Below are 23,306 nucleotides of genomic sequence, written 5' to 3' on the forward strand. Positions count from 1 at the left end.
TTACAGGTAGTTTAGCTGCATTTAAACACTTACTAGGGAACCCTCTCTCTTCCAATGATGAATTCCTGCAGAATTCCTGGAATGAGATGAGAACTGTCTGTGACTCCAAGTGACAACTGTGGGCACTTTATCCCATTAATCAGGGACAATCACAGAGAACATGCACTGGGTGTGACTTGGAAAGACTTCCACGGTGGACTAATGATTCTGTACAGGAAATTCATTAAAAACTAAGTCCTACTGCTTTCCTTTCCATGCCTTGCCATAACAGGAGTTGTAAATGGATTTTGTTAGAGCTGCACTCATGACAGCTTTATGATCCATCTGAAAGGCAGAGCCAGCCTGGAATCTGCAGACAATGGCCTGTGAGAACATCACATCTGACAAACTGCTCAACTTGCTGCAACTTTTTAAATCCCTTTTTTTTTTTTTAATAATAATAAAATGTGGAGCTGAGGGAAGATGACAGAGTGACAAGTCTGCAGAAAGGCTCTGCCTGTACCATGGGAAGGGACTGTGTGGACTTCCCACTTAATGTCTGGCCATGGATCTCATTTATGAGTTGCTGCAGACACCCCATGGCATGATGGAGATGGAGGAGAAATTATCTGTCAACTGAAAAACCAATTAATACAAACTGCAGTGAGAAAGAACTGTCTACCCAGATAGAAACTGGGATCGTGAAGTCGGTTACAGATTTCTTTAAGGGATTTTTTTATTTTTTTGGTCATTTCCAACTTGGAACTTAAACCACAGCTATTGGGGAAAAGCTGCTTCATCTTTTCTTTTTCTGCACCATCAATCCCCCAGCGTTTTCATCACCAGCTTAATGAATTCCAACTATCAAGAGAGCTCATCCGCTCTGTAATTTGTCTTTTTTTTTGTTCCCTTCACTAAACAAGCAGGAAAAATGTTTTTAATTTGCAAGGCTGAATAAATACCTACTGTGTTTGCCAAGACTTTATTGACATTCATGGCTGTCCACAAAGCTGACTGACTTCTCACAGAGATGGTTTATCTCTTCAAGTAAAAAAAAAAAAAAATAAACCTGCCCTAACAAGAAGATGTTAATCTTCCTTAATAAAATAAATGAAAAGCAGCAGTTCAATAAATAATCCTGTGGCTAGTCAAAGCCCTTCATTCAGGACATGGTCCCAGAGCAGATTTTTGTTGACAGCAAGATCACACAGCACTGGGACACCCTCCAGTGCTCACTGCTGCCTCTGATGCTGCACTTCTTGTCACCTTCAGCAGCACCAGTACAACTGCCTGTGGGCCATGAAATTCATTCAAATGATTCTAACACAAAGAACAAAAAATGAAGCCTTTCTTTCCTTGACTGAGTTATTTTCAGTCATCTGGTTTTCCACACAGCCAGGGAAGGGCACTGCTTTGCTGCTGAGCTGGAAATGGATGGCTGGAAGTGGGCAGAAACTGATTAAGCTGGCACCAGCAAAAGACATGAACTGTGGAATTACACCTTGGATAGCATCAAATCCCATCTCTCTTGCTCAGCTGGTCATGAGGAGTTGAGATGAGTTTCAGCCTGCAAGGAAACACAGTTCTTGAACTTTCACAAGAAAATCAATACAATGAACTCTCAGGCTCTTACTCAAGTTTTACTGGATTTTTACTCAAGGCTCAACCTTCCCCACAGGCCTGTTTGCCTGAATTTTTCCATTTCAATTTATCTCACTGAGCATTTCTGTCAACTTAAAATGAGCAACGTGCAAGAAACAATCAAAACTTCCACAGCTGGAATTTAATATCATCAGAAGGTCTGTGATGGCTTGATATAAACAGTAAGCAAAAAAAAAAAAAAAAAAAAAAAAAAAAAAAAAAAAAAAAAAGCATTCGGGAGGAAAATAATGACAAAGCTGTACTGCAAAGATTCCTACACTGATGACAGTACTTCACATTCCTTCCTGTGCTTTGTTCAGCTGCACTGAGAAGTGCTATGAAGTCAGGAGATCTGGGGAACATTACTCTGGAACAGGCAAAGAGCCTTCAAATGAAGGCAATTATTCCCCACCAGTGAAATATCCAATTTACCCATTATGCAAGCACACCATGCATTTATCTTTGTGCTCACAAAGCTCCTCCAAGCTTAGAGCAGGAAAGGCCTGATGGCTCCAAGGTATTTACAACAGCTGATACAGATGTGCTGTACCTGAGAAAAATCAGCTTCTACCATGTACAGCTTTATTTGTGTACTTCTGTAACAATTCATTACTCACAGGTTTGTCCTCAGAATCTGGAAGAAAACCCCAGAGCTGTTTGAATCACTCCCCTCTGTGTTGTTCTGCAAAGAGATGAATTAAAACACAACTTGAGAATCATTTTTCTTCTCTTCCAGGTTTTACACGGATTTTTAAAGCCATGTTATGACTCCTCACAATCTGTATTTGTGTGAGCTCACTCACAGTCAGAACAGGCACTCGAGGTGTGCCACTAACCCATCACTAAATACAGGCATCATGTTCCCTATGGGAAGAGTAATTTTGGATTAGAGCTCACCAAAAATTCACCAAAAAAGAAAAAATCTGCTGTCTTTGTTTCATAACAAATTGTGTGTGTAGGCACTCCTTGTGAGATGTATCCAAAGATACACCCAAGCTTCCTGGTAGAATCCCTGGAGCTGCAGTCCACTGGTGCACTGACTGTGGCAGTGGTGCCACAGGGGAGCAATTCTTTGTGGAGGCAGAATCCATAAATAGCAGGTGCCAGAGAATCACCTGCTGCACAGAGCAACATCCCTGACGTAAAAGTTGTCTCAGATTTACTCTGAACTCTGTTTTGAAACCTCATGAGGCTGATTTTGGGGATTAGCAGGGAAGGAAATCCTAAAAATACAAAAGCAGGCTTAGCAAGCTGGGGGAAAGGCAGTAAGATGTTTTTGTGACAAAGGCTTCAGGATATGAATTATGCATTACCAAAAACTGACTTCAGTCTGGATGGGAGGAGGGAGATTTCTGTGCATCCAAATCCCAGCACAACAGGCACAAGCTGCTCTGCAGGGAATTACATACATCCTGGACAAACATTATCCATTTGGGAATCTCACTCTCCTTTTTGCCTGAGCATCATTTTGTGCTAATTGTGAGAATCTGAAGCAGAAAACCACAAATAACCTGCAAAATCCTTGGAATCAGTCTCCATTCAATTCAGAGGGGGCTAGTGAAACCATAAGGAAGCAGGAACAGTCTGGCTTCAGCCTCCCTCTATTTCTGTCCACATTCCCACCCTGTGCCCATCACCATAGCAGCTGACTGCTCCTTCTGCAGAACACCAACCTTTGGGGCAGCAGAAGCAGGGAAAGTGGGGTTTTTTTTTCCCCAAATGGATCACCATTTGCCAGATAAAAGCAGCTGATGCTGTATTTTAGAAATTGGACAGGACAGCCATAATAAAAAACGTAATTCCCTGTTGATTGCTGAGGTATGTTAATGAGGGTATGATAATGAAGCAGCAACCCACAACAAAACTCACTGCTGATTGTCCATGTCTTAGATTGTAAAAACACTTATTTTCATTGCCACTGCTGCCTTAGACATTTAAAATTATCTCAGCGGGGTTTGGGAGAAAAACAATGGCCATTAAGAATAAAAAACAAAAACATTTCCTCAGCTTAAAATAATCCTTCTGACTTAGAGCTTTTGGGACGTAAGAGTGACGAGCACCATTTTTAGCAACCACCCTGGCCCCGTGGCTGTTATGCAAGTTTCAGAAGAAGCTCTAATCCCACCCCTGAGCAGAAATGTCCCTGTCATGAAGCACTCCAAAGCTACACCTGCTGTTTGTACCCTCTGAGCTGGACCACAGCCACTTGTGTCCCTACAAAGTGAGCTCTCAAAACCAGGCACTCACTGACACTGCTGCCTCTCTGATTATCTCCAGCACTGGATTAATTTGAGCTGCTCCACACATCATCGTGGCACTTGGGCTGTCAGAGCATGCAAAGTGACCTGGAAGGAACTGCTCTTGTGTATCTCTAAAAAATAACAATAATCAGCACAAAAATATTTATTAGTCTGTGTTTTTATTTTTTTTTTTTTGGTCTGATATAACACAAACTCAGACTGCTCCATCATTACCCAAGAGGAAGTGAAATTAAAATTATCACACAGAAAGAAGATAACAATTAAGAAAGATAGGAAGTTCAATCAGACCACTTCAAGTTTTAACCTCAGGTTAATTCCCACGCCTCAGGAACACACTGCAGAGGACATTTCAGTCAAAGACAAATATTCTGTACTCCTCCCATCACGTATGACACTGCAAAAAAACCCTGAAACCCAAGCCAGGAATATTTTCAGAGTGAAATAAAGCACTTCAGAACCCTTCCTTGTTATGTTGAAGTAGCTGGATGGGGCACTGAGCAACCTGGGACAGTGAGAGGTGTCCCTGCCCATGGCAGAGGGTTGGAACTGGATGGTCTTGAAGGTTCCCTCCAAACCAAACCAATCTGTGATTCCATGAAGCAGAAATCAGTATTTTTTTAAATCTATTCACTTCCTACATTCTGCTGCTGCACAGTGACAAATACATATGCCAGATAAATTTATATACTACATACTTCATAGCAGGAAAAATAACCAGTGCAGAGATCTTACTCCATCAATGTACTGGAAACAGAAATTATTTACCTTTCAATTTGCACAGATTTGTAAGCAGGTTTTCCCTCAAACAAGATGTTCTTCCTCTGGCATATGCAAGATGCCCTCTTGAGAGCAGCACCTGGAATTTACAGAATTGTTTGTTTACATGTGTGTTTGCATTTCCACTTCAGCTTCCCCTCATGAAATGCAGAGAAGTCACACAGTTATGGTAAAAATAAAGATTTTAGGGATTGATCAATTCTCTGTTAGCCATGCTAGGGACTGGAAGATCCAGGAGATGAGAGGGATCTTCACTGAGCAAGGATCATCTGGATAAATTGGTGAGCATCTGGCAGTGCTGGAATCAAATAAATCTGCACAACCATGCACAGTTTAGAATATTTACTGATCCTTACTCCTGAACCCCTTTTACTGCTCAGTTTGTGCATGTGACTTCTGTGACAGGACAGTCACATCATGAGGATAAAAGCAGACATTGTGCCTCAATAATGAACACTGAGGCCATGGAAATTACAGAGCTTATCAGACAACACAAAGCTCCATGTACTGAACACAGCCAGGCAAGGGATGGGAAAAGGGGCTGGTGGATCCTGAAAATAAATTTGTTTTTGCTTTCATCTACAACATCCATTAAGCAACTTTAGTTGCGCTAGAAAAATATATCCCTGCTCATCAGAACATATAATGTACACATATCCAAATTACTTGTGATTATTTTCAGTCTCCTCCCCACAAATGGAATCATCTTTTGAAGCTACAAACAAGGTCAGCATCTCAAAATTGGAGCACTAAAGGATGGATGAAGTTCTGATTTTCTTTGTGACCTGAGAAACTCAGTTTGTGCAGTAGGTATTTACCTTCCCAGTGGTTTCCAAGGAAGGAAACTAGTGTAGCAGGAGAGAGTTCCTGCCATGGATCAAAACACTCATCTAGAAGCTTCATATAAAACAGAATAAAATGAGCTTGGTTTCCAGTTTACTGCCTGAGGCAAGAAAGAGAGACATAAAGAAAGGAGAAAGTATAAGGAATAATAAGACAATAAAACCTGATATAAAGGCAGATTAACAGCCTTTCTACTGCAGGCATCATAGGAAGATAAAAGTTTTAAAATAGAGGTTTAAATACAAAGGTGTTTTTGTGGCATTTACAGAGGGTTGGCACAGGAGAGAGCTCCTTTCTGTTGACACAGAACTGAGCTGCAGCAGATTGTTATCAATCCACGTGCACAAGTCACACAAACATCCTGGAAGGAAAACAAAATGATGCTCACAGGTGCAGGTCTGGAACTTGACTACAGAGAGAGAGAGAATAATCAAATTCATTTCTGCAGTGGAAATCTGGGAAGAGAGAAAATGCAGAATGTGCACACAGGGAGCATAACATCACTGTGCACATTAAAAATATGATTAAGAAGTACCACAAAACCCCCAGAAATCAGGGTCATCCAGTCAGGATGGGATGTCAAATGGAAAAATTATTGATGCTGCTGAAAGTTTGACCAGTGTAAAAAAGGAAGGATGCAGAACTAGTGTTAATATTGGGTTAAGAAAAAGCAACTAGAAACATCAAAGTTTCCAATGAATTCAAGAGGCAGATGTCAGTCTGGAAGTGGTGTAGGATGGAATCACAGAGGTGAACCCTAAATTGCAAATGACTAGTATGACTTCCTAATTCTAAAAATGTGGCCATTACTAAACTAAGTAAAAATAAACCTTAAAAAAGCCCCTAGTGATTCAGTCAATGAGAGATTTCACTGTTTATTCTGCCAGCATTCAAGTTCTCCTGTTTGTAACAGACATATTAAGTTAATTCATCAATTACTAAATGAGTTCAGTTAGTTCACAGCATGTAATTAATTTATTCTCTTCTGTTAACAGGCACATCCTAATGTCACTTTGTACTATTTTGCAAATTCAATTTAATTTACTAGACACAATGAGAAAAAGGGAATTTTGAAGGCAGAAAATAAAACTGCAGCAAAGACAGATGCAGAACCTATGGAGATAATATACAACACAAATAGCATCTGGCAGCAAGGTCCTTTCCCTGCCCAGCAGGGCTGACTGTTCTGAATTAACTTTTTTTGTGGTTGGAACAGGTCTGGGACGTTGGGTGCAGGAATGTGGCAGCTGCCAGCCCATGGTGGTGTCCCCACAGCCATTTCCCTGCAGCTGGACTGACTTCTCACACCTCTCACCCCTTCCAGTCCTCTGCAAACAGTTTCATCAAGAGACCTCTTTTTTTTTCATGGAACTACTCTGAATTTCTTTGTGGTTTTAACAGTGGCCAAAGAAATTCACTCAAGAGGAAATTCACTCCCCATAACTCCTACTGTAGCCACTGTGAAGGTTAAAAGGATTAAATGGCTGAAGTGATGACTGGGATAATAAAGTATGTGCTGTGTAATGCCAGCTGCACACAACAGAGTAAAGATTTAGAAAAAAACAGAAGAGGTAAGTCTTTAAATATAAAACCTGATGGTCTCTTGAACATGTGTAAGGCAGGAGCTGGGAGGAGAGCTCTGGATGGGTGTTGGGATGCAGGTGTCAGGCAGCACCTGCAGCAGAGCCAAGGTGGGAGCAGCCCCTTCCAGCACAGAGGGAAAACAGCACTGGATGCACCCTCAGCCAAGGAGAGAGTCCAGCTGAAACATCACCACAGTAATGGACTGCAATTACAGCCTCATCAACAGGAAAACTTAAGTGAGGTTTCCATCAGTAACAAGCCATAAATCTGTTCTTGTGTTGGTGCAACACACACAGGGCTGGAGCTCTGGGACCAGTCCTGCTCCGTGGGTGATGCAGGACCAGGCAGGGAGATGTGGCTGTGCAAAGTGTCCCTGCAGCCAGCAGACGTGTCCTGTCTCAGTTCTGCCTGGTTTTTGGTAGATTTAGCTGCCTGGGCTCTGGAGTGATAAAACTTTCTATTCAGCAGCTGCTGGGGTATCAGCATGTGCTGTACCACAGTCAAAGGTGACCCAGCTGGTGTGAGAGAACCCACTCCTCACTTAGACTTTTCTACAACCAAAAAGCAGCCTAAATATCACTAAGTGCCCTGGAAAAGCCTGAAATCCACCAAAATCCATGCCAACACCAGAGCCCTTCCAGAACAAGGCTGCACAGAGGCCCTGGTGGTCACCACCTTCCACTGGGCACTGAAGCACCACCTGAAAAGCAGGAGAGACCCTCTCTGTGCCAGTCCAGCACACACAACCTCAGGGCAGCTGATGCCCAAATCCCTGCCTAATATGTCATAAAGTCCCTCTGCAGTGTCTCTCTGTACAGTGCTTATTCTGATTCCAAAATTACATGACACCCATAGCCCTGACACCTTCTCAACATCTCAAGGGGTCCCCCCAGCCTTTTCAGTCTCATTCTGTCCAATTTTATTGAAAATGGGGCTCTGCCCCGTGATTCAGGACTTTTTGGAATCCCATGTAGGAAGCATTTCCTAATTCTGGCCCAGGCAGCTGAGTTCCACACCCAAGGGCAAAAATCCAGCATGGACAGAATAAACTGGGCATCTATAAGCTTTAAAAGCTCAGTGCTGGATATTTCCAAAGGGGGTGTATGTTGCATGTATAGGGGGACACAGCTAAGCATCATTTTGATCTGAAGCTTAAAATACACAACCTTTCCTGAACTACTTCTCTATTTGCATGGAAAACTGGAGATATTCTTGACAAAAACAAATAATTAAAAGAATTTTTAAAACACAGTAACAGAGAAAACAAAAACTGATTCAGACTAAGCACAGCACTGCAGGGAGATAAGGAATGATGATTATGTTTGAGGTGTTGTAATTTAAGACAAACTGAAGCAGAACTGCTACAACAGTTTGCTAATTCTATTACTAATCCTTACATCACACTTTCCAGACTCCTTATGGATATTCCTCCTTAGAGCCTCTGCTTTATCAGCACATTTTGGCAAAAGGAGTTACAGTAACTTCTACAAGGGAATAATTGTATCAGGGGGTTGGTGAGCAATATTCTCTTGCATTTCCAGACTGCAGCAGCACTCTGCTCACTGTGCTGTCTACAAAACCTCACTGAACAACTCTCATCCTGCCCTCAGGGCCATGAAAGTTGAATTAGGTTTCCAGTTAAGGTGAGGATAATGTGTGTCCTGTGTGGATGTGACAAGATAGGCTAAACCAGCTGAAATAACTGAAGTAAAAATGCAAACTGCACTGCACTATACCATACAGATCTATAAAACAATGACTCAAAGCAAGAAGTCAGAAATCTGATAGACCATAGGAATACAAATTATGAAAGCATGAAAATTCATTTAAAGCTGTATAATCAAGCCCACACCATAAATACTTCTTTTCCCTCTCTTTAAATACAACAGCCCTCACTTCATGTGTCAATATTGCTAATACACTGCTTTGTATCATTGCCCATGGGTACAAACCCCTTCCTTTAAACACCCCAGTCTCAGATATTTTCAGATGCAAAGGAATGGAGGGGATTGGCAACCATGCCCCAAGCAAACCTGTGGTTTTTTTTCTGCCCAAATCCATATTCCTGTATGCTAAAAGAGGGATGCTGAGCATATCTGCTGCATCACTTCCCTGAATCCCTGCCAGCTCTATCTGCTCTCTGAAATCCCCTGGGGAGATTTCCAAACACTGTGAGCCCTGCCTCCAACCTTTCCTGTTAGGGACTCCTGAGCAATGGCTTTTATCTCATTAATTCAGTGTTTTTTAGGAAACTACTTTTCCCTGCCAGTTTTTAAACCCAGAGGAATTTTCTAGATGTGCAGTGACAGTGCATGAGTAATAGCTCCCTCATTAAACGACCAGGGAGTCATAAAACAAAACAAATTGTTCAGCTTCCCAGTGTTTTTCCGATTTGCTTTCCCTTTCCAAGTCCTGTAGTGCTCACAAACATCCAAACTATCTAAGTGACGTCATTTCTAGTCAGAATTCTTAAAGGAAACAACATGTCCTTTGCCTGTTGCTCAATCCTCTGGTATTCTTGCCATCATTTATTTGTGCCCCTGAGTAGTTTCAAGTAATTTTGGGTTTTTTTAAACTAAGAGCTAGTTGTGCCTATGTGAAACATGTACTTCAAAAAACACCATGAAAAAAGGGAGAGGAGATGTGTTGTGTTTATTCTTGCTGGGAACAGTTCTTTATTCCATTTTGAAACCTGAGAGTCCCAGCTATACAGAGCAGTGATTCAAGGAATATTTTGAAAGGCCACAATTTCTGCATTGGTTTGTAAGAATGACACAAGATCTCAGTCTCCTGTGTTTCTGTTCAGGATGAAGAACAAGATACCAGAACAAGACACCAAAACAACTCTGGGAGGTGAAAAGGCTTAAAAATATTTGCATTTAGTATGTATTTTGGCAAGCTTGCAGAACTCCTAACTTTTCAGAACAATCCTTTAAGGTGCCCTTGCAATCTTCATCTTAAGATAGCAAAGGAAGGACTGAGTAGACTCAGTCTGAGTTGACCTGAATTCAGTATTTTTATTGAAAAATGTGCTTTGCTTCAGAAAAACTTCAGCTCCTTTCCCCTGAACAAAATCTGGGAGCCGCAGAATGAAAACCATTTCAAAAAGCCTGAACATCTCACACCACTGAGATTTTAATTCTTTTTAAATCTTTTAATGAACAGCAGAAAGTGAAGGAATGAGATAAAGTGGGAGCTCCAGACCACAGTCCCTAACACATTTGGCAGCATGAGGAGACCCACCACACATGCCAGGCTCACTGACCTTGCAGATTTTTCCAGGATTAGAACAAAAACCAGCTGAAAGCTTATTCCCTCTTTTACAGGGAACTGTGTTCCTTGCATCTACAAATGTTTTGATGCTGCTGAATAATCAGCAGCTTTAAATACACATCTGAGTCAGGCAAAGAAGTGATGAATGTCAGGGAAAAAGGTGAGCAAAGATCCCAGCCCAGAGCTTCAGGGATGCTCAAGAACCTCCCTGCTGATGATTTCACTACGAGTTAGGTATTCAAACACCTCTAAGGACACGGGCTGTCAAGAATTTGCCTCTTTACACTGCTTTATAATTGGCAACAAAGGTGGGAACGACTTGCCAGCTTTGCTTGTCACATCATCCCTAGGACAGCGTGGAGGTACCGCTGAGGAAGGGGGATTTCGTCAGGACTGAAATACATCCCAGACACCCTGGCAGATGGCACTGGGTGAACTGAAATGGAATTGAAAAGTTCAGGGTATTTTAGAGAAGGTTCATTTAAGATGAAACGAGGAAACAGCTTAAGAAATACAGAACAGCCAAGGGAGACAAAAACATAAATCCTCTTCATCCTTCTACCGACATACGGAGATGCTCAATGAACTAAAATGATTGTAAATATTTTGGCATTTACATCATGGCCACAGCATAATGCTGACTTGTCCTGATACCCTGGAACCTCCCCAGACACACAGCCACCACTGCCCTGCACATTTTAAACTCCAAAGGGTGAGGAAATCTCTCTCACCATCAGTTTAAATGCAAAGCACAGGTGAAGTGGGGACTTCATAAGAATATGCCAAAGCCAAGACTGAAGAAGGGTTAAGAAGTTAAACCTTTGTATAGATAATGGAAACACCCAAGATTTTTAGATTAGTATGAAAGAACAGAAATAACCTTTTGAATCTTTAATAATAGTCCTCCACAAGGACTCCATCACCTCTCCTTGAAGTCTTTTGTACGGGCTGCTCCAGAGATGTTACTGGAATGGGCACAGCACAGCTCTGAGACTGCTGAGTCTCAGACTCTCAGTTGTATCTTTAGGATAAAACTCAGTTTAACGTGTCAGGAACAAGCCTGCTACTGAAGCAGAATTTGGACAGCATTCCCAAAGCCACAGAGCCCATCAGGCCTGTGGATAGCTCCTCATTAAAAGAAGCAACAAGGAACAAAACCCCAACCTCTTTTCCAGGCAGTGAATGACACCAGCATGAGACTGACAACTTTCAGGATGAGGTCACCTCCGTTTCCCTTCAGAAATGAAGCTGGCAAGTACAATCAACAATAATTAAAAACTCCTTTCACAAAGGGACACTACACTTTTATTATCTCTGCTGAAGCCTAATCAAAAGCATCACAATGAGCTTGTTTTTTTTTTTTAAACCAAGACACGATAAAAGACAGAAAGAAACCGGCAATTAAGAACAGAAACCCTATTTTCTTAGGTGCCATAGTATTTTGGCTCAAAATACGTTTTGTCCCCATTTCCCTAAAAGAAACTCAATACTTACTAGGTAGCCATGGGAAAACATAACCAAAACTTTTAATTCACAAAAAAAGAAGCTTAATGGATAAATAAAAGCGCTTGTGACGCTCTAAGTTATATGGGAAGTGAAATCAACAAGCTGTAATCACAGTCATGAAAAGTTCCTGGCGTTGGATCCAATGATTTTCTTCAGCACAGAGTTCCAGCTGCAGTAAGTTCCTTTGCATCCCAGTTTACTATTGAAAAATATAATTATATGAGAGCCAAACCCCATCCATGGATTCTGCTGCACATCTATAGTGCAGTAACAACTTTATAAACCCTTGGAAATGTTTTTATTTTCACTGTGGGCATTGAAGGTCCCGCTGCTCTGGATCAGGGAAGGCATTTTGCTATTGGTGTTTCTCCCCACACGCAAACTGCCAGATCAGATTTACCAGCAGGGCTTTAGGATGCAGATTAAAGCAAATGGCTCTCACCCAGAAACGTGAGAACTTAAATCACTTCTAGAGGTGTGATTACTTTTGAAAGATTTGGTGTCACAACCCCAAAATGACCCCAGCACTGTGCAGAACATGCTGCGCTCCCAAGCGGCATCGGGCACACGGGTCCCCCTCTCCCAGGAGCACGGGTGGATGATTGTGCCAAGGCTGAGCCAATTTTAGGAGAGAAGGTTAAGCCCAGGCACTGAGGAATGAGAGGGTGAAGGGGCAGCAGGCAGAGTGGAGGGTGAGCCCACCTGCCCCCGGAGCCATGCCCGCCGGGTGAGGAGCGGTGCCAGCCCCAGCCCAGAACAGCAGAACCAGGGAAAGGGAAGGAAATGCACAGCCCTAGGCAAGGGATCATCCCAGTCTGACCACAGCAGCACTTCAAGTGTGGCTTTACAAGGGCCTGACTCCACAAACCCCCCCTGGTACCGAGGGTCGTGACTGGAGAGGCCGCAGAGCAAGGACACGATCCGGTCACCGTCACTTCAAACACTGAGCGCAAACAGGGAAGCCACACGACATCCCTATTGTCACACAGTGATTTCCTGAGTGCCACCCGGGCTCAGAGCATCGCCTGCCACCTCTCCCACCCACACAGCGCCTGCAAAAAACGGGAACCTTGAAGCACCTCCCGTTACCGCCAGGCGTCCCCCGCTGCTCCGTGACTCAGGGATCCGCTCCTGGACGCCCGCCGGCATTTCCCTTCCCCGCAGGGCGCGCAGCAGGAACGCAGCTCAGTGCTGACACAGCCACTAGATTGATTGCAGTATTTTTGCCTTTTGGAGCCGGTCCCAATTTCAGTCTGATCTGGTTCTCAGATAGGAGGCTGTACATTGTCCCGGCCTTTGTAAGAGCGGTTGCTACACTGATTCCAGCAGATAGGAGAGGCTGCGCATCTGCATATCAGAAATCCAGAGAGTGCACGCTGCAGATGCATCGAATTTTCTCAGAATAATAAAGTGGAGAGACTGAAAACAGCGTGGAAATCATTTGATGGGCTTCTTCCAAACACGCTGGTATAAATGCAGGTTGAATTTGCATCGTTATGTTTTTAAAGCCTTTTGAAAAGCGAAGATTTTGTAACAGTTGAGACAACAAGCTTGTGAGACAGCAGATTTGGACTGGTTTGTCTTATTACAACACTGACTGTGGATAATGCCACAGGAAAATTCAACTTTCCATCAGCTACTCAAATAACAGGTGGGATTTTCCCAATGCTCAGCATCCAGAAGATGTCACCACAAGCTGGAATTAACACGCAGGTGCTTCCTGCTGCCTGGCACATTGAAAATCATACTTTTCAAAGGATGGTGATACACTTTAAATGGAAATATATTAGCCAGTCCCTATCACTAAACGTATCTCAAGTACATAAGCAGCTCAGAAGCTCCTTTTCTACCTACTGTAATCCCAACAGCACCTTTTCTCCGACACAATTTTATTAAATTTACTCAAGAAAGAATTGCTAATCCACATGGCACGACCATTATCTTTTAGCAGCTGTACCATTTTGAGGCAAATTTTTGACAGGCATTCACATGCTATGATAACACTAGGATTTGATCTACACAAATTTCAGACCAAAACCTTATAGCTTCCAGGCATTTCCTGAAGGATTGAAGGAGGAAGGTGTTCAAACCCCTCACTTTGTATTAGCTGCTCACCATTTCTTCTGGTAAATGAACCATAACATTTTAAGCAGATAAACTGCCTCTCACAAATGTATCGGTTCTACCAGACTAAGACAGACCTAAACTTATTTCTGGCAATAAATAACAAGCTGCTTTGAACTATTTTTCAGCTCAGAACTGCAAATTAACAAGTCCATGCACAGTCTCAATCACAAAGCACTGTAATGTGTAAAAAGGATGCTATGAATTTTAATGCAAAGGTGTGTGACGTATCTTCCAGATGGGAAGAATTAGAAAAAAAATGTTATTACACACACATATTTTTAATATTAGGCAAATGAGACATCTTGCATGCAGTCACGTTCTTGGGGCAGCTATCACAGCTAAAATGCATCACTGATCGTAGGGAATAAAAAAAAAAAAAATTCAGACAAAACCACAAAATCACAAGGGATGGGTGACGTATTTTTTACCACCCTCCTTGCCCTACCCCTTTCCAGCAATTTAAATGGTTTCAACATGTTTAAAAAAAAACAAAAACAACCCCAATTTTTTTAAAAAAATCTTATTTCTTGAAGCTGTCGGGTTGCTTTCCTACAGACACTATCTCAGCATTAAGCAGCCACTACAGCCATGAACTGCTGCTTTTTGGTTTGCTGAGATCAAGTGAGTGTTTCCCCCTTCACTTTCTCTTGAGCAGCAAAACAGAAAAGCTCTGGGTAATGAAAGCATTAGAAGACAGAACCTCTAGTAATAAAATCCACTTTACTACAGCAGGAAACAAATTTATCATAGTATGTAGGGACTTCAGGGAGACTTTGAAACAGCCTTCTCCCCCCTAAAGGAGCTCTGAGAGAGCTGGGGAGGGAATTTGGACAAGGACATGGAGTGACAGGACACAGGGAATGGCTTCCCACTGGCAGAGGGCAGGGTTAGGTTTGGTATAGGGAGAAATTCTTCACTAGAAGGGGAATGAGGCTCTGGAAGAGGCTGCCCAGAGAAGATGCTCCATCCCTGAGGTGTTCAAGGCCAGGTTGGATGGGGCTTGGAGCAACCTGGGATAGTGGAAGGTGTCCTTGCCCATGGCAGGGGGTTGTAACAAGACAATTTTTGAGATTCCTTCCAGCCCAAACCATTCTGTGATCCTGTAACTTCACGTCACTGTGGTGCCTGATGTATGAGCTGAAAGGCTCAGAACTCTCTGGGGCACAATGAAGTGAAACAAACCAAGCCAAAAGGTTTAATTTCTCATCAATGCACCTTTGATCATGTTCACAACTTTCACTATAGCAGCTACAACACCCTGACCCCTTATGTAACCCAAGCCTTGGAAAAGTCAGTAACCTCCACTCCTGCAGCAGTTTCCTGCACCTGCCCCTACAGGTAATAAAGGATTACATGGATCAGAAGTGCAGTGTTTATGAAAGTTTCTTTTTTTCTGCTCACCAAGCAGCTCGTTTATTCTTAAAATAAAAGGAGTGGCTGTGTTAGGGAAGAAAAAAAAAAAAAAAAAAAAAAAAAAGGAAAGAAAAACAACATAATGAAAAGGAAGAACACACCCATATGGAAAAAAATGACCAGAGACAAAGCAGGCTTACTGCAAATGCTGCACAACCCTGTCACTAACAAAAACAAACTATTAATTAGCCAGAAGGGAAACTTCAAGGTTCTCATTCCTGCGTGCACTCAGAATCTGTCCACACTTCCACAGCAGTCTCACGCTGCTCCTATGATTGTTGTGATAAGTTTGAATATCAAGAAGAACAATAAACAAACTTCTAGTTAGTCCTGCCACTGTAAATATTTTAACAGTGTCCCTGCAGACCCACAGGTGGCAATTGGGAGCAGAGTTATTTGACAAAGCAGTTCAGTTCCTGCAGTTCCCAGAGCACGTGTAAACACCAGCAGGATCTCTGCTTATGTAAGGAATGCAAATTTGAGGGTTTGACACCTCTACAACCCAACAGGCTTGTATTAAACACACCCCCACGTTCCACTGGATTTTATTCTGCACAGTTACTACAGCATTTGAACAGCAGCAAGAGATTTGGGCTGTTTTAATGGTAAGAAACATCTGCTTAAGTACAGCAAATTGTTTCTGGATTTGTCTAGGATTTAAAAAATGAGTAAACACTGACTACTGTACAAGCTGTCTTGGCTGCAGTTCCAAGCTTTATAGGAAATTTACTCTGCAACAGGTGACCATGTTCAAGATGAGGAAGATTTCACAGAAATGGTCCAAAGTCTGGAGCACATCTGCCAGAAGGAAAGGTCAGAGAGTTGGGGTTGATCAGCCTGGAGAAGGTTCAGGGAGACCTCAGAGCTCCTTCCAGTGCCTAAAGGGGCTTCAAGGGAGCTGGAGAGGGACATGGGACAAGAACCTGGAGTGACAGGATAAGAGGGAATGACTTCACACTGCCAGAGGGCAGGATTAGAGTTAGAATTAGGGAGAAATTCTTTATTTTGAGGGTGGTGAGGTGAGGCATCTTATCTGGCTACTGATGAAAACCTGCAGGGACTGGTGTTTTCAGAACACTGCGTATGAACGTATTCCTTAGTAAATACCTTTTTGGCAGCTAAGACAATACCTGCCACTTCCTGCAGTCACTCACCTCCATTTGGGCTCCAAAAGGACTTGCTCTATTACAGTAACTATTGAGAATGTACTGTGTACAACCTAGTAAGACTTAACAGGGCAGCAGTGACCTTACCTTGGACAACAGGCTGGCTGCACCTGTCTACAGAGAGGTCACAGCTGGGGATGTAACCATGCCATGGTCATTAATAAAAACAGGTACAGATTACTCACAGTGAGCTACATCCAACCTTACAGCACTTATAGTTAAATATCCTAATAAAAACCTTGTCACGCAGGCTCTGGTAATGATTTAAAGTTACTTTACTTTCCCATCTCCTTCATTAGAATTAATTTCAAGTTTGGGAGCTGTCTTTATGCTGAGGCATCACAGATTTGTAATTCCAGCACATTCTTCACCTTCACACCATTTATTAGTCAGGCAACTCCTTCCCCCTGCAGTTCTTGGGTCACTTCAGCTCCTGGAAATGCTCACTACAAGCTGCAATAAACCATAAACACTAAAAATTTCTGTCTGTGACTTTGTTAGAACCAAAAAGACTTGCAAATGCCTAATTATGGTCTGCCATCTTTCTGCAGGAACAGCAGCAGCATGTGACCAGCTGACCAGGGTGAGGATTACTGTTTGTTTCATGCCCAGACACAGGGAAGTTCAGGCAGAGAAAATTCTGTGCCATCCAAACCAGCTGCCCTGCACACCCCCTGTGGCAGCTCTCCATCCCCTCTGCCTGTGGTTGCTCCCAGTCTTTCAGGAATCCTCACAGAGCCAGCCCATAACATTACTTCAACTTTTTGCTACCTCCCTCCCCATGCACTCACCCAGCTCCTCTCACTTGCCAGTCTCGTTACCCTCCCACTCACACTTTCCCTTACTCACTCCTAACCCACCCATTTCCACACTCCTCATTCATCTCCCTGTTCAGTTACACAAACTGAGCCCCAAACACCTCCCAAACACTCAGGGAGAGGAACTTTGCTTCCCAAGACCCTCCTGTCTGTGCCTCTCATCAACATCCCCATGTCCTGCATCAGCTTCTTCCCAGAGTTTGGGGGAAAGGCACTTACTGCTCCCCATGCCCATGAGGCTCCACAAAATCAATCTCCAGCCCCATCACTGCTCATCTTTCCTGCCAACCCTTCTGGATGAGCCAAATGCTTTCTCTGGACAGTGTGAAGATGGATGGAATAAGGATGGGCAGTGCTGGCTGTGCCTTTGTCACATATACATGGAGTGCTGTGCCTCCAGCAGGCACCCAACACACCCCCAAAACCTGCCAAAACTCCCTTCTGGAAGCTTCCAACCCAACCCTCTCAACCTCTGGGATACTCTGGAAAGAAAAACAGAGGTAAGGCTTCAGGCATGTGCCGAGGACTGGGGTAAAGGTGCTGGATCCTGACCAGAGGGCAGCTCTGAAGGGACTGGCTCAAGCCAGAGCTGTGTGTCAGCTCACACTAACCATCCTGTCCTTCTGTGCAAAAAAATCCTCCATTTGTCCTTTTTATAGCCACTGAATGCTTTTTTTTTTTTTTTTTTTTTCTTAAGGAGGGGGATAGTGATCCAACTCTTAGTGGTCAAGACAAAGGAAAACTTGTGAGACAACCCCTCCTGGGCACCCAAAGCTTCTGGTTCACTACTCTGAGGAAGAAACAACAAACAGGCAAACCCCAAATCCCACAGAAACAAGTAAAACTATAAAAAGAACAATAGTTATGAAGAACTTGAATGGAAAGCTGGGATGGGGGTTGGGGAAGACTCCAGTAACTAGACTGCAGCTTCCACTAATTCTGTCACTAATAGAAAAGCAGTTTTTTTGGTTTCCCTGCAATGCCCTCTGCAGACTTGCCTGCACACATAGCTTCCACACAGTTTAAATGCCTCAATGGAGTTAAAAATCACTTAAATTTTATCTCCTCCATACAAAAACATTTTCATTTCCAATTCAAATTGGCCTTTTCAGGTAATTTTCAACAATTTCTCCAATGAAACCAGAACAGACCACCCTTACACTACAATAAAATATGCATCTGAGAAATTATAGTATTAGCAGTTCAATTTAAAACCTATCTTCAATCAAAATTTTCCCAAATCCTGAAAAACTGAACATGCAGCACTTAAGATAAGTGATACATTTAATATTCAAGAGCACATAATACTATTCCACTCATATTTACAGGCTGTTAACACCAGAGAGAATTACTGAAAGATGAGAACGTAGGCTTGAAATAATATGAAATATTATGAAATAAAGAAATGGAAAAATTTAGGGTACATACTAGGCAAAGAAAAATCTTGCCATCAAATTTTGTGGGAAACATTCCAGATGATCAAAGTGGAAGACCCAGTTCTTAAAGTTATCTCTAGCCATAAAGTGCAGGGGAAAAAAAAAAAAAAAAAAAAAGCCAAAACCACGCAGCAGGAAACATGTACTGGCAAGATGATGGCCTGGATGATCTAATGCACTTTCCATCTCTAACATCTCTGATTCTGTAATTCCATAGGAGCTCTTAGCACAGGGCTGGCCAACTTCTGCAGCAACTCAATCGTCCTGATCGGTGTGTGTTAATCACAGTGCTCAATTAAAAGGAGGCTCTTGTAGCTGGGTGTTGTAGCTACTCCCCATCAGAGCTGTGCCAGGAGGGATGTGACTGGCAGGGGCTCAGTAATGACAGGATTGTGGGGAACTCTCCCAAACAGGCACAACAGAACCGATGCCATTCAAGAGACAATCCCCACCTTCCTTGCAGAACGCCCGGGGTCATTTCTGACAGTGGGATTTGATAAGGCAGAGCTCAAGTGTGTCAACATTTCTGTATGCAAATAACTCTGCTCCTACGTGGGAGCCTCAGAGAGGCTGGATCTGCATTACACAGCTCTTTTAACTGTTTAACTCTTGATTTGTGCGCTGAGAAAATCTTCCCTTAGGGTAAAATACCAGCTCGTTTCTCAGATCACGTGCTTTGTTTGCTGTTTTCAAGTTGTTAGGTAAGCACACAGGCAGGGAGAAGATGGAGCAGAAGGATGCAGGGTATGAGCACACCTCTGGTGTCTGAAAGGAGGTTGTGTGAGAAAAATGGATTATAGCAACAGCTGTAAGAATCAATCAGCAAAATTCAGAGAAAAATGCTGAAGAAGAGAAGAAACTCCAAAGTAGCAGAGTAGAAAGCAGAGTGATGTAGAAAGATAATCCTGCCCTATTACTGCCCCAAAACCTACTGCAGGGAGGGAGTTTTGGGGGTCTTTAGTTTTTTTTCTTTTCCCTGCTGGCCAATGGAATTTCTCTCCTGCTTCTGATTGCAACAGGATGGGATTTGTGGAATAACAGACGAAGTTTTGTGAAAAGTATGAACAGAAGAATAATTTTTGATGCTTTTTGAGAAGATGCCAGTTTGATAAATGCCTATCAGACTCTATAAAGTTTATTTCTATATATTTATGTACAACAGTAAGATTTAAGGTTGAGATTGGATATTGGGAAGAAATTCTTGTCTGGGAGGGTGGGGAGGCCCTGGCACAGGGTGCCTAGGGAAGCTGTGGCTGCCCCTGGATCCCTGGAAGAGTCCAAGGCCAGGCTGGATGGGGCTGGGAGCAGCCTGGGGTAGTGGAAGGTGTCCCCACCCATGGCAGGGGTGTTGGAATTAGGTGTCTTTAAGGTTCCTCCCAATCCAAATCATCCTTTGATTCCATGATCAGAAATAACCAAAAATTTTAGCAAGGGATAGACTCCTCTCTAGCTCTACACAGTATTACCTTAGGTACTTTTCTTTTTCTTAGATACTTGTGCTCTGAACAGATACTTAAGTTAAATGCACACACCTAAAATCCAGATTCCATAGGAACACAGGAAACAGTGTTGAACGGATTGCTTGTTTTGAGAAAAAGGTTGAATTAGCTCTTCCTTGAGCTCCACTGCAATGAACAGACAGGGAGGGTGAGGTTTCCTGAACAAGCTGATGAAGTTCACACAGCTGTCACTGTAAGTGACAGTGCCACCTTCTCCTTTGCTTCTGGCCATGAACTCCTCCTGATCAGCACCAGCAGCCCTGTAGTCAGGTCATGGGATGGAACAGCTCTGATTTCCCAAGAGAGAAGAAATGGAGAAGAAAAATCACTTTTTCCAATCAGCTCAGCAAACTGAGCTGTTCAGTTTGGATCACTCCAAGGGCACTTGGTCACCAAGGATGGTCAAGGAAGGAGCTGACCTTGAAACCACCCATGAAACCTGCAGAGCAGGTACCCTCTGCTCACACTGAACACCAAGGGCAAACAACATCCAACAACCATAGTGACCCAAAGCCACAGAAGACAATGCTGTCACCTTAAAATAGTGACACTGGTTAAGAGCTCACCTGGGAAACTGGGCACTTCTGCCAGGGCTGGGCATTTCCCCTCCTCCAAAGTCCCTGAACCAGCAGGATTGAAGCAGAGCTTGGGCTGAGGCTTCTTTCTGCCCTCCTGCTGGAGCTGGGCCAGCTCACAGAGGAATTCAAAACTCACAAAGCCATGAAGAGAAAGCCCTGGAGGGCAAGTATGACTCCATGAGAAAGAAACTCCCAGGAGTAGGGGCAGAGCCCTGTGTTCTGGTCCCTTCTCCAGAGCTGCTCATGCCTACTGCATTGAAGATTAGATAAAATGTACACACAGCTCCCTTTATACTGAAGCTCCAAAATACATCCTATGAGCTATGTAAACACACCAAAGAGCCAGTGAGAGCTCTGCCCTAACAGGAGAACAGCATATTCCTACCTGTATTCTTGGAAATATTTTTATACTTGGTGGATAAAAGTAAATCAAAGAGCAAGGCTGAGATCTTCCCAGGTATGACTCACTTCTGCCAACCTCATGTTTTGGCAATAAAACTGCATGCACATTCTCACCTGAGCCTGTAGTAACAGGTCATGTGGGGAATTTCTGTATCCACTTGGGTTCTTAAAGTTGCAGTTCAGGTGCCCAAACTTTGGTGAGAAGTGAAAACTGCCTGTTGGTGTCCATTTGCTGCACCAGGGAACACCTGCAGCCCCAGCAGGACACAGCAGCACTGCCTAGAGGTGTCCCAGCCTGGAAGCAGAAATAAATCCAACTCTGGATGCCCCATCCCTGGAAATGTTCCAGGGTAGACTGGACAGGGCTTGGAGCAACCTGGACCAGTGGAATGTGTCCCTGCCCACGGCAGGGTGTTGGAACTGGATGTTCCTTAAGGCCCCTTCCCACCCAAACCATTCTATGATTTTATGAGAAGGAAGTAAGGGGATGAGACACCAGAGACCATCACCCACAACTCTACCCTGAAAAATCACTGACAAAAGTGGCTTCCATTCATACCTCATGCTGCTGGAAAATATGTATTTTTATTTGCCTCAATTACCTCTTCTCTTTCAGATGTTGGTGTTACCATTCCAGCAGAGTGATGGAACAGGAAGACTCCTCACTCCTCTTTTCCAGGTCCAATTTTGAGCTCACCATTTCCTATGCAAACTTTAGCTGCAAACTCTGGATTGCTACAGGCCATAAAAAATCCTTGAAAATTTACAAAACAAACAACAGCCTGTGAACTTCCTCATGGGAATCCCAGTGAGATACCAGCATAAATCAACACTATCAAAACACTACCCAGACCTAAAACATCCAGCATTTTGTACAAGACATCACACTACACACCTGTGCATCCACTTTTGGACTGTTAAATGTTTTCCTTACATGCAATTTATGGCTTGTGTTTCAAAAGCTACTACTTATGATAAAGGCAGTTTTTTTGGTCAATTTTTGTTAGTTTGCCTGGGTTTTTTTGGTGCCTTTTTTTTTTAAATCCAGACTTTAAGTACTGCAATGAACAATACTCTGCTCCAGAGACAGAGTTCTGTTCCACCTGCCTCCATGTGCTGGCTTTTTTTTTGGCTCAAGGTAACAACAAAAGGCATGGAAAAATACCACTTTTGCAACATATAATTTAGATTCTTTCAATCATATTTGGTGACATTTTCAAAGCTGCCACTAAAAGGAGGTACTGCATACATGACCAACTTGGCATATTCTAAGATTCTATGGAAAAAATAATAAATCATGATTCAAAATAAGGTTTTACTCAATATTTTGGGTTCAAAGCATCCCTGTGCACTGCACCAATGGTAAAAACCCATTTCCCAAAACAGGTGATTTTCAAGAGCAGCACCTTCCCTGTCCCACAGGTGGACACACAGCAGTGAACTCAAGACACAAGACTCCTTCTCCTCCACCAGAGCCTGCTTGGGATTTTTCAGTAAATGAAACTGTTCCACTGTGATCCTAAGGAAATTTGATCTACTGCTTCAATACAGGATTAGCAGTTAACAATTTAGCAGCAATAAAAATCTGCAACTTCCTTTCTTTTCATCTGAAGCGATAAGAAAACAAAGATTTTTTATTTTTTTCTTTTGGGGAAAAAAAAAAATCCCTCCTGAGAACATTCTGATAAGGTTACGGTTAAATAAATGATTTTCGGGAGATAGGCAGTTAATTCACAAAAAATACTTGGCAAAAAATCTATCTGTGAATATCTAATTCATATAACGTTCTCCTTTATTTGTTTAATTCAAGTAAAATATTTTCCTCCACCCTTTCCTTTTCATAGGCTTTTCACACCCACATAACAACCAAGTGACTCTTCCCTGACCTGGCCTCCCACGCCTTTTGGTACAACTGCTCCCTGCTCTTGAGCTCTTCTCCCAAGATCCAAAGGAAGCACTTAAGGAAGGGAAAGGAAACCCAATACAATGCTGAACCTTCCTTT

General features: G+C 42.9%; 1 long non-coding RNA gene across 7 annotated transcripts in view; it reads right to left on the reverse strand.

Moving 5' to 3' along the window:
* Positions 1–945: 945 nt before the first annotated feature.
* LOC306801209 overlaps positions 946–23,306 on the reverse strand; it is a 76,455-nt gene continuing 54,094 nt past the window's right edge. For 6 of the 7 annotated variants that reach the window (XR_013774013.1, XR_013774014.1, XR_013774015.1 and 3 more), the window contains 4 exons: positions 4,647–4,737; positions 3,791–3,991; positions 2,238–2,302; positions 946–1,546 (listed from right to left, as the gene is read on the reverse strand). This is a non-coding gene — a long non-coding RNA (uncharacterized lncRNA). The remainder of the gene's footprint in view (positions 1,547–2,237; positions 2,303–3,790; positions 3,992–4,646; positions 4,738–23,306) is intronic. The other variant, XR_013774018.1, reaches the window with a different exon arrangement.

The sequence above is a fragment of the Erithacus rubecula genome (assembly GCF_903797595.1).
Source record: "Erithacus rubecula genome assembly, chromosome: 4".
Classification (NCBI taxonomy): domain Eukaryota; kingdom Metazoa; phylum Chordata; class Aves; order Passeriformes; family Muscicapidae; genus Erithacus; species Erithacus rubecula.